The sequence below is a fragment of the Hesperophylax consimilis genome, chromosome 21 (assembly GCF_061612785.1).
Source record: "Hesperophylax consimilis isolate HC1 chromosome 21, BYU_Hcon_1.0, whole genome shotgun sequence".
Lineage (NCBI taxonomy): Eukaryota > Metazoa > Arthropoda > Insecta > Trichoptera > Limnephilidae > Hesperophylax > Hesperophylax consimilis.
In genome coordinates, this window is record NC_142856.1 from 13479210 (window position 1) to 13493401 (window position 14192).

Below are 14192 nucleotides of genomic sequence, written 5' to 3' on the forward strand. Positions count from 1 at the left end.
GGAACAGGATTACATGGAGATAAATGATGGACTAGCCAAACGTTACAGCAGTGCTGCCAGGGTCTCTTATCTATGTGAGGAGTCAGCGCTTTATTAGCAGCAGATACATACCTGGACGATGTTGTTGGACGCGGTGGACTCTCTTGTTGCAGCAGCTGGTCCAGTTCCTTCACCACCTAGGATTCTTGCTGCAGAGTCTCCATCTTCTATCTTCGTAGAACGTCACAGCGGTGATGCCAAGGTCTGGTATCTGTGAGAAGATAGTGTGTCAGCGCTTTATTAGCAGCAGACACATACCTGGACGGATGATGAATCTCGTGCTGGCAGTGTTGGTGAACACGGTGGACTCTTTCGCTGCAGCAGCTGGCCCAGTTTCTTCACCACCTAGGATTCTTGCTGCAGAGTCTCCATCTTCTATCTTCGTGTCACCTGTTCCTATACTTCATTTTACTTAACTTAACTTCACTCTATTTTTGTAATATTTATATTTTCTGTAATACCTGTATCAACGGTAAAGCGCCGCTGAGGTGATATCTCACAAAAGCGGCGCTATACAAATTATCCAATAAATAATAATAATAATAAAAATAATTGTCAGCCGGGACTAGCGCCATTAGAAGGCGACATAGCGAACTAGCAGAAACGAGTATCGGTATCTACCGGAAGGATTTTTCTTAGTTTTAATATTTTTTCTTCAATAATTACAAAATTTTTGTAGCGTCATTTTGATTTCGTGAAAATAAATAACTCAGTCCGAATATTTTTTAAATTTATTTAAAATAAATCAAATTAAGAAATGAGTATAATTTTATTTTTTATATATTATTTTTTCATAATTATTATTTTTTTTTTGTATTTTTTTTTAATTGTTATTATTATTGTCTTCGTTTATTGTGTATGTATTATCTTACAATATTTTTTTATATTTACTTTTTTATATATTTTATGGATAATATGGATAATGGGATTGCACCACTCCCCGAGATCTGGAATGAAATTAAAAAAAAAAAAAATTATACAGGGTGTCCAAGAACTAAAAAAATAAGTTAATTTTTTCGAAATTATGATGTTTTCATTCACTTGCAAAATTATATTTCCATAGAAGAATATTTATTTTCCCATTCAAACAATGCAATTTCTTTACCTAAAAACAACCTTAAAACATTGGAATTTTGAGAAGAGTTAATTTCTGGTTTTACTACTAAAATCATTTATAACCCCATGTCACAACAACACCTACTATCGTTTAGCAGTTGATAAGCAGTGGTCTCTGTAATTACTGTTCTTCTAATTATCTGATCTTCAAGCGCTGACAAACATCAATATCCAAATAAATAATCCTTGTTACTATTATGTGCAAAATAATAATATTGAAGTGAGAAAATAGTGTCGTCACCGCGGAGATCTCTCACTGGTCATTAAATCTCCACCCGTACTGTTATTGGTTAAGCGTTTGAAATTAAACCAATCATTATTATTTCTCAATAAACAAGTGATGTCTAATTTAAACAACAAAATGAAAAATAATACGAGGGCAAACAAACAAAGTACTGACGATAATCCTATAAATTTAAATGAAATCGAAGAATAATCAAGAATACGTATGATTATATTTGATTTAGATGTGGGTGTGGATGTGATTTTAGAAGCTGCCATTGGCCATGGTCATTGATCGCACTCTATGAATGAAGTCAATGTCCCCTTTTTGTAGTTGATACCCAACATTCTGGGATATATTCGTTATAATATCCTGAAGTTTTTCGCGTCTTGACATCGAAACTCCGTAAATTTCAACATTACGTAGTCTATCGTATTGTTCGCGTTCATTAATTTTCACATTTACTTCCTTTATAACTTCCTTCAAATGAATAACTTCGCTTCCAGAGAATCAATTTTTGCGGTTTCAAAGCTAACATTTTGGTTATTTTTTAATGATAAACTATATATATATATATATATATATATATATATATATATATCCCGCTACATTTGTTGCGTCCGACCCCTAAAAACTCCATAGCATTGCAGCGTCCACCGACTTACAGCGTCCGATATACGGACGCTGCAATGTTTTGACCTCAAAATTGGCCAGAACGATGCTTACCCCATGTAGAATCGTATGGCAAAAATTTTTGTGGAAGCAAAAAATGTCTCAGAATGTCTGGAAACGAATATTGAACGTTTGAAATTTTGCCGACAGGTTTGCTACACGATGTATATATCGAGCAGTGTATGTTTTTATTCATTTCTACGATCTTGCCGCGTCCACGAAGTAATATAATTTTCGATACATAACGACGATCATGCTGCGTCTACGCAATACATCGTTAGTATTGCGTCCTCAAGACCGATTACGAGTAGATATTATTTTATATACATAACGACGGTCGTGCTTCGTCCACGCATTACGTCGATAGTACTGCGTCCCCGTAGCCGCTCATGAGAATATACTATTTTTAACTCATAATGACAATCATGATGCTTCCATGCATCACGTCGATAGTATTGCGTCCCAGTGAACGATCACGAGTAGATATTATTTTGAATATACAACGACGGTCATGCTGCATCCACGCATTACTTTGATAATATTGCGTCCCCCTGGCCGATCACGTTGAAATATTATTATGAATACATAACGACGGTCTTGCTGCGTCTACGCATTACGTCGATAGTACTGCGTCCTCGTGGCCATTCGGAGTACATTGTTAAATATTATTTGAGCGTTTGGTTGAGTAAATCATCAGATTTGGCAACATTTGGTTAATTTACAACGATGCCGCTTGATACTCAGAACTAAGAATCGTCTTGCGTGGTTTTTAATGCATAACGATGATTTTGCTGCGTCCACGCATTACTTCGATAGTACTGCGTCCCCATGGCCATTCACGAGTACATTTTTATAAATTATTTGAGCGTTTGGTTGAGTAAATCATCAGATTTGGCAACGTTGGGTTAATTTACAACGATGCCGCTTGACACTAAGAACTAAGAAGCATCCTGCGTAGTTTTTAATGCATAACGACGATCGTGATGCGTTTACGCATTACGTTGGTAGTATTGCGTCCGTTGTTGTTTTTTTTTAAAGAAAGAGCGTTTTTTTGGGAGCGAAACCCGGTCGGCACATAGTATAAAAAATAAAAGTGGTGTTTACAAAGTTATTGTTTTATTTTAAATTAAATATTGTTGTCAATTAAACAAACAATTTATAAGTTACCGAATATTATCTGAATATAAAATAAATCTTATAGAATAAAATAAAAACCTCAAGATATGAATTGAAATCTAGCAAGAATATCGTAACACAAATTGTGAGGATTATTATTATATATATATTTATAGAATTATAAATATATATTTTATCACACCTTCATAAATGCAATGAAAACTTTAACTTAAATGAAATCAACAAAAAATCAAAATATAGAAGAATACGTATGCGAAACATACAGCGAATGCACTAAAATCGAGAACAATATAATAAATCTACTAACAATCTTGCACTTAAACGTAAGGAGTATAATTTGAAACATGGACGAACTTCTGGTATACCTATGTATTTAACATTATGTCCACAACCAGATTTTTTAATACTATCCGAGGCACACTCGCAAGCAATACATAAAAATATACCAAGTATTCCAAACTACAAACAATATGTCACAAATTATCACAAAAATAAAAGTAGTGGAATTGTAGTCTATGCTAAAGAAAAATTTACTGATATCAATGTTAACGAAATCCCAATATGTAACGCAAACTGTTTGTCAATTAATGAATCTAAATAATTAGCCAATCAATATAATCGCATGTATCGAATACATAGCTCGTTATACCCTTATAATCCAGTAGGTACCCAAGCGATTCCTTCAGAAACTTGATCAGGGTGCTTAGGCTGTGAACATCTTGGAATAATTATCGATAATAACATCAAATGGAAAAGTAAAATAAACTCCACAGTAGACAGAATGAGAAAACTCATCTTTATGTTTTTTAGACTTAGAAATACTGTATCATTAAAAATACGTAAAGGTATTTATTTTGTACTTGCACATTCTACACTACTACAATATGAAATCGTGGTTTGCGGGGGGGGGGGGGTGCGTACAAATCATACCTACGTCCACTTTTAACAATTCAAAAAATATTAATAAAAATCATATTTAAAAAAGCCATATAACTATCCAACAATAAATGTTTTCCAAGGTTTCCCGGTTCCCCTTCTCACAAAAATTTATGACAAAAATACTCGTACATTAAGAACTTCAATTACATAAAGATTTATTTGATAAAAATAATATTCCATAATTAATTTTAAGATAAATAATTATTTATATTGGAGGACTAACCGTACCACTAGTTCGAACTACAACAGCAAAACATCATTATTTATTTAACGGTATAAAATTATTCAATAAATTACTCCTGGATATATCTGAGGAAAATTATGACAGTTACAAAAAAAAACAATTTAAAATTCTCAAATACCACCTAATAAATTTTCTTATTGTTTTAAATTATTTATTTATTTATTTTATTTCAGGGAAATCAACAGTTTACAATGTGGTTCATTTATACACGTGTAATTTACCTAACTGAGAAACCAATTGCAGATTTCCGCAATATTCTATTCTATTATGTATGTAAAAATTTAAAAACTATACTTACAAGAACTAAAAAATATTAAATTTATCGAAGAAAGCAAACACTTAGTGGCTTGACATTATACAAAATGAAACAAATACTTTGTTTTAAACCACTTTATTTTTATTTATATTTCGTCGACCGGTTTGGATTGAACCCAAATATTGTATAAAATAAATATAAAGTGGTTTAAAACATAGTATTGTTTCATTTTGTAAAAAATATAACGTTATTCAAGAGGGAGATTATTATAACATGAGATTATTTCAACTGGAGATTATTTTAACAGGAGATTATTGAAAACAGAAGATTATGATAACGTAATACTACATAATATATGTCATTACATAATATAATAACATTTTATGCAGTTTGGTACACGTTTAATACATTTTTAATATAGTTTTTATATTTATTTTGGTTACATCGAAGATAGAATCAGAGAGAATGTTAATGTTATCAGAGAGAATGTTACATATGTTGAACATATTCTTCTAAGACAAGCATTTTTATTTTACTAGATTACATGAGCGTGTGTGCCGTGTAGGTACTTTCAAATCAATTCTGCTTAATAAACTCCACATATTATGTTTCTGCTTATCATTCCTTGGTATTATTTATAACTAACCTGTTTTTATTACTTTTATTGTATTTTCTTGTAAGGCTATTAATAGTTTTTGTAATAATATTTGCAATATAAATATGTAAAAATATATTGTTGTCCTCTCCTAAGCACAAGCATCTTACTTATCAGAAAAGAGATTTAAATATTATTTAATATTATGTTGTAAATATTGTAACACTAAAGATGTTAAGAAATAAAAAAATAAAAAAAATATTTTTAATTTGAACTTAATGGTATTAATAAGTTTAACTCATTAATTAAAATATTGCAATTTGAGGTTGAACTAATTAAGTTAAATATAAAAACAGATATTATTATATTGAATACGTAACGACAGAAGTTCTGCGTCGATGGCATTGTATCCTCGTGACCAATCACGAGTAGATATTATTTTGTATACATAACGACGGCCGTGCTGCGTCCACGCATTTCGTCGATAGTATTGCGTCCCCATGGCCGTTGGCGAATTTGTACATTTTTATGTATTGTTTGAGTCCTTGGTGAAGCAAAACCTCAGATTTGGCAACATTCAGTTCATTTACAACGTTGCCACTTAGCACTCAGAATTAAAAAGCGCCTTGCGCGGGTGGACATTTTTGTAAGATGGTTTACAGTGGACGGTAAATTGATATCCCGACCTAAAAATGTCCGACCGCCCTCTGCAATGGAGCGAACTGGCGCGTTATGAAATGATACATTTTTACTAAGAATATCGTTGTAAAAAAAAATGTCGCACGCCTGCGCCCAGTAGGTACGTTTGTATACAAGGTGCAACAAGATATTCATTAAAACTTCTCACTATCAATAGACAGTTTGTTGTCAGGTCTGGTGTGTTTCTGGATGTCAAAAAAATAAAACATAAATATATATACATATATTTTTTATATACCGCACAAGAGTCTCAACCGCTCCCGTCTGGAACAGCGAGACTGTGGCATCCCCAATCTGAGTACTAGGGTGAAGGTATTGGGGAGGGGAAGAAGATGAGGAAGAGAAATGTAGAAAAGTACCTGGCTATTTATATCTGGTCACCAAACACGGCAAAAGCTTGGAAATAACGTTTCCATTCGGAATGGTGGTCACACACCAGGGCGATACTGAGAGTATATTTCACTCTGGAACGTGCTGCAAACACACTTTATATTATGTTTAATGTATTAATTGTGAAATAACACAAACAAATAAAAATTTATTTGCGCACGCCGGGTTTGACCGTCAGATTACGGGCTTCGGATTGCGAGTCGAGAGTCTTATCTCTCAACCACAGATGCTGTAATTAATTAATTAATTCACTATGAACGTGAAAACTTCACTAGAAAAGTAAGAAATATTTTGTGTTGTTTATTTATTTGTTAATTTATTTATTACACCTAATAGACGTTTACATTCTAGTTTAATAGTTGAGTATCGCAGTTATTATAAATTCTTCAAAATTAAAACAATAGAGAAAACAAAATAGAATTAAAAAAAAAATGTTACAACAAAAGCGTATAATAAAATAAGATACATTGGTAAAAATGATAAGAAGTCTCAAATAAGTAGATATTCAAAATAAAGAAAAGATTGCAAAAATTATAGATGTCTATTTGTCTCGATATATAAAAGAATTAAAATAAACAATATTTATATGGATTATTTTTAAGGTGAAATATATCTCCCATATCAGAATAAGTCATGTAATCCTAAGGGGTTTAATAATATAAGGGGCATAACAACGGCCTAAATTTACCTTTTGAAACTCTCAAAACAAATCCAAGAGTCTTAAGGGCCGTATATACGGAAGACGTAAAAATTAAATCGACCTTCAAAACGCCATGTAACAAACAAATAATATACACTCGGACGCAAGAATATATTATTCAGTATGGACGTGAAACCTTTATTAGAATAGTCAGCAATATACGGCAGACGTAACAATTAAATTAGAGTGAACGGACGTGAAACCTATATTAAAAGGAACCTTCAATATACAAAAAATATACACCCGGACGTGAGTATGTACGTGACGCTAGAAATGTATGAGAGTGTAATAAACATCAAAACCTGCATTATTATGAATATTAAAAAAATATGATATTAGCGATTATCGTGAGTAAAACATAGTGCAATATTCACAAAAACAATCTAAAAAGAAGAACTAGAAGTGCTGGACGCCCAAAGACGGATTTACGCACGGACGCAATAAATGTTGTAGGACCTATATATATATATATATATATATATATATATATTTTTTTTTTTTTTTTTAATTATTAAAATTAACATAATAAGTCGTATTTCAAATTATAATTAAACATATTTACTTTAACGAGAGTCAAAGACTCGTATGTATATATTATATACAGATATAATGTGTCTCGGCGTCACCTAGTGGAAAATTTAGCACTAACAAAGCCTTTATACAAAAAAATAGTTGGTTGTTTACAGGTGAAAAAATATAATAAGCAGTAATTGTTGATTTAGGTACTAGTACATATTGAATTATTTGGCTTTTTGGAAAAAAGCCGACGTAGGTCAGTGGTCTCAGAGCACCTGACCGGGCATCAGAAGGCAGAGGTTCATTCCCGTAGGTGGCATTTATTTTTACTCGGGAGATATGTATGGATATTTCAAGCGACTAATTAATGATAATAATAATCTGTTATCCTTTGTGCTGTGCATAAAAAACCTTGTCTTATTTAGTTTATCAATAAAAAGAAGACATTTTTTAACGTACTGTTTTTGTATATGATCGTGAGCTGCATTATTGACTCACCAGCTCTATTAGAAAAGATTGCGTTTCGATGCCCTGAACGCAAAACCAGATCGAATACCTTATTTTACATACAACATTTTAATCAAAATACGCCCTAAACTCTACTTGGACGTATCTGCAAAACTTACAACACCCTAAGAGATATTAATATATTTTCCACCGTAGCCTAAAAACTTTTAAAATCAAATTAACCTTACAATGTGACTTAATCGCAATGATTATTTTTTTACTGTTCGTCTATTCTTTTAATTAATTTTTTACCAATGTCTTTAAATATCTACTTTCTTCCTAACCTGTAACCATAAAAAAGATTGTAAATGGAACTTAACTGCTTTATTTTATATTCAACTTAAATGTTATTAATTCACATGTACATTAGAGGTGGGTCCTATGAGTATTTTACGTTACTGGGTACAATAAGTACAGGTACAAAGAAATACCCGGTAAAAATACCGGTTACAAAATACTCAAAAGTATTTAATACCGACCTGAGGATTGATTCAGAATAAGTAATTTCTAAGCTGCACTCACATAAATTCTTCCTACATATTCCCAAAAAAAAATTTCTACGTAAACTTGATTCCCCCAACAATGATAAGACAATACCCGTCAAAAATACCCATCAAAAATACCCATCAAAAGTACCTATCAAAAATACCCATCAAAAATACCTTCAAAAATACACGGTAAAAGTACCTATTAAATATATTTAGTCGCAGTATAAAATACTTGTGAGTATTTTGGAACCAGGTGTTTTGGAGATTTGTCACAAGTACAAAGAATCGTATGAAAATACCCGGTACTTTTACTGGGTACGATAAATACGCCTCACCTCTAATGTAGGTACATTGTACAACTGTCTATTTCCAAAATAATCTAAAATAAAAAAAATCTATGCACATGTCTGTTTTTATCTTCATTAAGTACGTTTATCATTTATATCTTATCAGCAGGTGTGTTTCTGAATCTTAATTATTTCTATTTTTAAATATACTTGAATTTCACTAATTGCAATAAATTTTGATATAAGTATATTAAAGTAAACAAATAATAATCGAGGGCTTCGGAAAGTATATACCTAAGAATACTGGTCAATGCAAAATAATCAACACTTAATCATACATTTTAGAATGAGAGATAATTTTTAATTCTAGAATTCGTGACATCGTTGAAAGATTTTATGTTTATAAAATGCCAGGCTAACGCAAATGAGAATGGTAGCAGAAGTCGGGGACGCCCGAGGAAGACATAGCACGATCAAGTGAATCAGATACTTGTGTCGGGCCATGTCAAGAGTCAGAAGAATAGAAGAGTTATGACGATGTATGAATGTGAATGAGGCAAGGAGTGTGTGCCAAAACCGAGTTGTTTGGCAATCCGTCCTCTCTGCCTACCCCGTCTGATAAATTATTTTATTTGGGATTTTACTTGTTCACAGATGTAGGAAAAAAAAAAGATTTTATGATATTGTTAAAAATGGTGGGAAAATGAATCTTATGACTAAATTATTTACAATACTCATATGTATTGTCGCATTCATTCTGGAATGAACACAAATTATCTTTATTGGCGATGTTCATATTAATTGAAAAGTCTCCCAAGGTGGTTTTAGTTGCCCCTCCATAAGATAAACAAGGGAGATGTGCTATGAACATTGATGTATTATACTAGATTAGCCTTGTCTAGTTAAATCTATTTTAAAAATGACACCACATAGCGTACGTCACAAATATGGAGATGAATTTAACAACCCAACTCTGTTTAAACTCCTTGTACAAACGTTCAAACTCGTAAGCGAAATCAGGGAACAGCGTTCATTTTGTTACCGAGTTGTTGTTGTAATTTGAATACAAAACCGTCACCAAAATAACATTTTTTTGCTTAACCAGGTCTGAATCAGGTAAAGGACTAATAAATAACGCAAAAAGATTTTTATTTTCACATTTTAAGTTTTGGATTCTGTACACTACATATTGAACCAAAACGGGAAACGTACACATATTTACTATTGAGTAGAAGTTTTATGAATTTACGTTTCGTTCTTTAAAGGCCTGCAATCCGCTTTTTTAAAATAAATTAGCAAACACTCTTTTTTTTCCGTATTTGTAAATATTTATTTACTTATTTTGTAAGAAACAAACAGCTTTTATATAATATACAATGATAGATATAAATATACAAGTTAACTGAAGTCAAGCCACAGAAGTTTCTTATGTTAAAGTTCATTAGAAATGAAGTTTTAATATCTTAAAATTAATTTGGTGTTAAAAGAAGGGGAGAAGAAGAGGAAAATAGGAAGATGATAGGAGATGCTGCTGATACATTCCATACTCTCATATTAATAATCGATCGTACGCATTACTTCATATCGATATTTCTTTAGGTTATTATCAAAAATGTCACTGCTGTAAAATTTTGTATTAGATTGTGCACATATTATACGAGGAATTGGGGAATTTTTTCGAATGTTATTTATAATAAATATTACCTAGTTATTTTTGTTATATTTTTTTGGGGTGTTATGCCGTGTTACGCTAACTCCTTCTTTAGCCACCGTTTCGGACAGCATTGCAGTGTCCATCATCAGATTGATTTTCACGGCCAAAAATACTTTTGGCCGTGAAAATCTTAAATCATATTACCTAGTTATTTTCATAAAATTGAATCTGGATTGCTTATATCCATTTCTCAATTTTTTCTCGGTTTGTGGGGAAACCTAAGCGAAAATAAGACACTTTAAGAATAATTATCGGAATGTATATAGAAAATATTTATTCCTGTACCTAACATTTTAAGCCTACATGAACGTTCCTTTTCATGTAACATCACCTTCATCACCTCTACAGCAATAGTTATAATAAAAAAGGTAAGTGTAATATATATATAAATACTTTGTAATTTATATTTTTTCATTGAAAAGAAAAATTTAATTAAAATAGTAAACACAAAATAAATTACTCAACGACGCGATTTTTTCATATAATTTAACACGCAAATAATTTTGGACTTAATACAACCCTGAATTAGTGACAAGACTAGAAAATAACCAATACTTATAAAGTTTTTTGCGCGCATCAAGTAAAAACGCGTGATTTTAACCAACACATCAATAATTATCATGTGGCAATCTCGTGCCATGTACTATTGTTTATATGTATTCGTTAAAAGCGTATAACATACTGCATGACGTCATGATTGTGACTAGTTTGAAAGATGACGTCAGAAAATTTACTTGTCGTTAGTGAAATTCTATTAATTTCTGATATTTGTTAATGCGTTGCCTTCAATCTATCGGTAAAGTACTAATATTTTTTTGTATTCAGATAGCTGATTACATTTTCTAAAATTAAATCCGCGATAGGTACAATCTAAAATATTTGGAACTGGGTTATTTTTGTGATTGAAAAAATGAACTTGCCCAGCATAGCTGACAAGCAAAATAGCTTAACTCTAGACCAACAAAAGGTAAAAAGCAATGCACAGTGCCCATTTCGCATTGCGACACAATGCGTGCGCCTTTTCATAAATGTGCACGTGAACCAAACCAAAATTGTGTTGAGGTTATTTTTCACTGGTTACGGCTTGTCTAGTTGTATTTAGTCTATGACTATGAACCAATATTATTGTGAAACACCAATACTATTACAAATTGCAACAATGCAAGACACGCCCATCTTTGTTTATTCCTACGCACATGTAATGCTGCGTATACATTTTCGAACCGCAACGTGAGCCGAGCCTCAAATTATGCAAAAGGTACGAAGCAACAGCAAATGACGCGAAATGCTGCTTGCGATTGCTTCAATTGTCTTCCATAATTCGAGGCTCGGTTCGCGTTTTGTTTCGTAAATTTATACGCAGCATTACGTGTTTAAAGTAAGCATAACTTTTACTGGCTTCACTATTTCGATGGTCCATGCAGTTTGGTCATAGTTCGGTGACAATCGGCATGCATATGGGGAAGTGTTTCATGCTTGTAAAAAAACAATAAATAGCCATACAGGTAGGTACTAAAAATAAAAAAAGTGTATGTTTACATTTATGTCAAAAATATTTTATTGGTTCGATATTAAAATCAGTAAAAAATATATAAAGTAACTCATTTTTATAAAAAAGAGCTAGTCAGCAGTTAAAATACTTGAATAATAATTTATAAAATTACTATAACGTGAAGTCGATATTAAAATAAAAAATTTATTTTATTCTTCCGTTTTTCCCCCAAATAAGCTGCGTCCTTTCCTATAAGTCCATGAAACTGCACTCATCACTCCTTTCGTCACAACTGAAAAAGAAATACATTAATGTCATCAACATGATGAAACCAAGCTAGCAGTCTTTGAAGGAAAAATTTAGAATAGAACATATGGGAATGGTAGGTATTCATTCGCAAATACTTGGAAATGGAGAACTTGATCGATGGAAAACCTCAATATCAAATCCTCCAACTGTTCTACCTACCGAATGCACCCATCCTAAAATGTCACTATAACCGGTATAATTGTAGCAAGATGTCAATAAAAGTGACATTATGCTTATTGGAGCTCACCACAGCTTAGTGTAAAATAATACCTCAGACAGGTCGGATTGATGTACATATAATGTAACCACAACCACGGAATAAAATATTGTGAATATATATTCTAACATTTCTAAATTGAAAGAAACACCCAGAATCTGGCAGACTTTGTGGCCCCAACTGCGACGGATGACTTCCTTTCTTCCTATAAGAAATATACTCATACACAGTATACTCCAATCTGGGATTATCTTATGTAACAGAAGCCCACGTTAAAAACATTGGGGAATAGTGTACATCAATTTTCGCGGATGCATGAAAATAGATTGTCCTAAATAAGACAATAATTGTAATTAACATAGTTCTGGAACTTGTCTTTCGGATGTATTGTATAGGGCTTATTCCAGCAGCACCTTCTAACATCAACTAATACGTGGAGTCGCAGTTTTGTGACACCACAGGATAAAAATGAATCAAGAACTTGAAAATCGCATAGAACATCTATGGTTTGCGCCATTGAAGGAATAATCGTGTATTGATTCATAGTGCTTTCACGCCAGCGAAGTACTGAATTCTAAACTCTAAAAATTAGGGCGCACTGTTTAAACACGCGCTATGAAAGCGAATTCCCTACATCGCATCGGACCATCTCAATGAGATCATTGTAATGCTGCGTATAAATAGGAGTCAAACACACGAAATATGGGATAGGAATGAACGCTGTTTGCGGTTGCTTCGTTCCTTTCCCATAATTCATGGTACGGCTAGCGGAAATGTTCTCAGAAAGTGGAAAAACGATCTGCAATAGCCATCCCAAGCTAAGGGGTGAGCTACCGTGGTCAAGCTGAATGACCTGGGGAACAGAATCACGAACGGTCCCTCCGAGAAACAGCGTCGCATCTCGGAGTATTTAGACCTTTCCCCAGCACTTGGGGCTCTGCTGGAGTAGACCTTCTATTTCCCTACTTGTGTGAAAATTGGACCATTCGAAAACTCCCTCTTCCCTCGTGGGGACTCCAGGCAACAAAGGGACAGTGGACTATTCCATCATGGAACCTTTAGGGAACCAAGGTGGAGTGGAGGAGAGACGAAACCCTCTTCTCTCGTGGGTCCTTCAGGGAACCGTGGGTGGAATCTTCCGCCATGGGGCCTTCAGGGAACCAAAAGGAGTAGACTTCTCCGTCGCGGGGCCTACAGGGAACCGAGAAGGATTGGAGAGGAGAGATGATGCCCTCTATGCTCGTGGAGCCCTCAAGAAACCAAGGAGGAGTGTAGAGAAACGAAATTCTATTTCATCGTGGAGCCTTTAGGGAACCAAGGAGGAGTGGAGAAAAGAGGTGAGGCCACCTCCGTAAACTCTTCCCTTGTGGGGCCTTCACGGAACCAAGGGGGATTGGAGAAGAGAGATGAGACCTGGGAAGACACATTGTGGAACCAGAAGACATAGCCAAATATTCTATTTATAAAAGGGATCAGGTGAGAAAATAGGAGATAGGAAAATGGCCTTAGTGGTCATGGGAACTACATTTAAACTGTCTCCGCTCTATAAATAATGCAATTGTTTGCATTTGTTACACTTTTTGACTGAATAGAATTTTGGAACAACTAATGATATCAACAGATAATTGAAATAACTCGATAAGCGTTGATTA